The sequence below is a fragment of the Orcinus orca genome, chromosome 16 (genome assembly GCF_937001465.1).
Source record: "Orcinus orca chromosome 16, mOrcOrc1.1, whole genome shotgun sequence".
Lineage (NCBI taxonomy): Eukaryota > Metazoa > Chordata > Mammalia > Artiodactyla > Delphinidae > Orcinus > Orcinus orca.
This window is the reverse complement of record NC_064574.1, coordinates 79,527,377-79,530,828: the sequence shown is the minus strand read 5'-3', so window position 1 is coordinate 79,530,828 and position 3,452 is coordinate 79,527,377.

Sequence of the window (3,452 nt, the reverse complement as noted above, 5' to 3'; positions counted from 1 at the left end):
GCTGCTGCCGCCTCCACACCAATCAGGGAGCTTTCTAGCCGCAGGAGGAAGCCAGGAGCCAGGGGATGGGGCTGCAGTGATTTATGACTGCACAGAAACAGCAGGACAGTAATGTCTCTGGCTGGCCTGTGTGTCCGCCAACTCAGCCCAGAGAGGATGCATCTAAAGGTCATATCCTCCAGCACTGGAGATGGGGCAAAGGGTTAGCCATACAGGGTGCCTGCCCAGAGCCTGTGTCACCAAAGGGCAAGGCCCTTCCTTCCCTGAGCAGATACCAAGGGGTAGATTCTCATAGCCTGGGCAGGAGAGGGTGCCCTTGTTACTGGGAGTCCGGAAGATCTGCCTGGATTTGAATTCAGGTTCTGTTGGTCCTTGCTGTTTGAGCCTTGACTGGTTACACAGCCGAGATCTCTGTGTCTCAGCCTCCAAGTCTAAAAAACAGAGATGACTGAGCCTCTCAGCTCTGGGACTGAACCATCTCCCAGGTCTGCAGGTACAGATTCCCTGTTTCCACAGCTAAAGAATGTCAATAGCCTTCCATTTCAGAAGAGGAACAGGCTGAATCTAAACTATGACTTGTCACACCTGGGCGGAGCACTTAGCTCTCATTGAATTTAATTTCTCACTTCAAAGGTGGGGAAATTAAGACCCAGAGAGGACACAGGCCTTGCATATAGACCTGGGGGCCAGGCAGAAGCCAGAATGCTAGTTCTCCACCTCCCTGCTCCAGGTTTCTCTTAGCAGTACCACGGCGTGGAGGAGGAAGCCAGGATATTAAGCCATTTGCTCTATGTCATGTTGCCATGCCTCTGAAGCAGCCCTCTAAACAGCCAGGGGCCGCTGGGCAGCTGCAGCTTTAAGCCTAGAGTCTTAAAAAGAATCAAAAGGGAAAGGAGAGCAGGGCCAGCTCTCCCCTGCACCATCGGAGAGAGGCCTGGATGTGGAGACTACAGATGTTATTCCTGTTTGATTTTAGAACATCCTTTTCTTTGCATCTGCTTTGCTTTTTCCCCAAACAGGTTTGGCCTGGAATTCTTTTACTTTATTTTATTCTTTAATTCACATTGGACTGGTGGGGGAGGGAGAGGTCAGAGAGGCAGCCTGAAATGTGCCAGGAAGTTCCTGGGATTTAGCTTCTGGGGCCTGAATCACTGGCACATTTAATCCACATGTGGACAACCAGGGTTGGCTGTAAGGGTTCCCTTCCCATGCACCTGGGATGCCCAGGCCAGAATGGTTGAGGCCTGGCCTGCAGGGAGGAAGAGAAAGGAAGAGGAAGGACTTGGCGAACTCTCATGTAAGAGACAGAAGGAAGTGGGAGGGTTTATTCACCAGCAGGATTGCATTTTGCTGGGTGGTGTAGTAAGAGAAGAGGGACCAGATCCCATGTTGGAGGAGGGGAGAACAGAGCTATTTCTAGAGTCCTCTCCTCACTCAGGCCATCTCCTTCACTCCTGCCACAGCACTCTCCCTAAGCGCATGCATGCGTTCATTCATTTCTTCATTTCACATGCTCTGCATACGTATGGTGTGCCAGGCACTGTGCTCGGCACTGAGGAAGCAACGATGATGAAGATCAAATGCAAATCTCATCCTTTTCTGCCCTGGTTAAAATTTCTCACAGGCTTTCTATTTATTTTGGAAGAAAGACATCACTCCCTTGCCTGCCATTCAGGGTTCCTCATGTTCTGGCTCCTGACTCCATCCCCAGCCCCACTACCTGTCACTTCAGGCAACAAACATACTGAATTCTTTGCCTATCAATAAATATGTCAGGGAGGAACCTGCTTCTGAGACCCCTGCCTGTGCCCTCTTCTGCTCTCAAATCCTACCCATCTTTTTTTTTCTTCTTTTTTGTTTTTGTTTTCTTTCTTTCTTAAAAATTTTTTTGTTTTTCATTTTATTTTATTTATTATTATTATTAGTTTTTAATCAAATCCTACACATCTTTAAGGGCCGGGTTGGAAATGTTACCAGCTTTTCCGAACTGGTGGTTCAGTGGTTAGGACTCCCGCCTTCTCACTGCGGAGGGCCCAGGTTCAACTCCTGGTTGGGAAGTTGCCGACACCGCCCCCACCCCCCCAAAAAAAAAAAAAGAAACTCTTCCTATCTAGCCTGAATTCCTTGAGGGCAGGGTTCCATGCCCTCTTCCTCCAGTGCCTCGCATAGAGCCTGGAATATTCCTTCACAGAAACTCCCTCATTCTCTATTCTCATAAACAACGCTTCATGTCCACTATCTTTTTTTTTTTTTACTAGTTATAATTTTCTAACGTACTCTACACGTTATCTTTATTTTGCCCATTTTCTTGGGCGGGGGTTTTGTTTTGTTTTGTTCACTGCTGTACCCCATTACTTAGAACAGTGCTTAGAACATAGTAGGTGCTCAGTAGATAAGGGCCGAATAAATGAAATAAATAAAATGTGCAGTCAAAACTATGGGGTGTGTGAGCTACATGGAATGTCAAAAAGGGAAGCATATGAGCAAGAATTAGTCAGCCTGACCTCAGCGTGTATATCCTAGGCGGGGAGAGAAGGTTTGGTCAACCCCGAGACACAACCCAGTGGTAAGCATCCATTGGCTCTGGTAACTGAATTGAATCTTTAGCGCTCCACCCCGGAGAGGAAGAAGGGGCTCCCCAGGGATCAGTCTGCAAACAGCTGCATCCTTTCTGTATATTAACCAGAGTGCCCGGCTGGTATTTGTCTTTCCATATTTCCACCTGTCAGGTCCAAGAACCTCAAGGTGGGGCTGGGGGAGCTGGAACCTTGTGGGGGGTGGGGGAGGTTGACAGTCCCCCAAGGTTTGGCTCTTTAATTCAGCCATCTCTGAGGTGGGTACCACCCTGACAGTTTGGATCAACAGTGGACGCGCCCCATCTCCCCAATCCCCCCATGGCGTGCTATTTTATCTCGGAAATACGGTCCAGGGCTGAGGCCCTGGCCCCCTCCCCCAGTAATTTCCCGAAGAATATGGGGCGGGGCCGTGAATCAGCACTCGCTCGGACACAGGCAGCCTTCGTCCCCGCCAGGGGTCCCCAGCGGCCGCGGAATTAGACCCCCCCCACCCCGAATCCTCCTCCATCTGCGCGCTATGACCACTGGGAGATGTAGTCTTGACCGCTCCTTTGTCCTTGATCTCCCCAACGTAGCACCTCAGCAGAGGATGAACTACAACTCCCAGGGGCCCACGCGCCGGGGGTCTGGCAGGGCGGGGGTCTGCATGGCGAGGGGTGGGGGTCGTCTGGAAAAGCTAGGGCGCAGCAACCGGGGTGAAGGGAAAAACGGGGCTTGTTGAGGGGCAGCGGGGAAGAAGGGGACACCCAGAAGGCGGTGGCGAGCTGAGTTGGGGAGGGGCAACCCGAGAAGCGGAGGGGCCGGGGCGGGGCCGGGGCGGGGTGCGCGGGGTGGTGGGCGGGGCCGTCTGCGTCACGCGGCGTGGGCGGGGCCGCA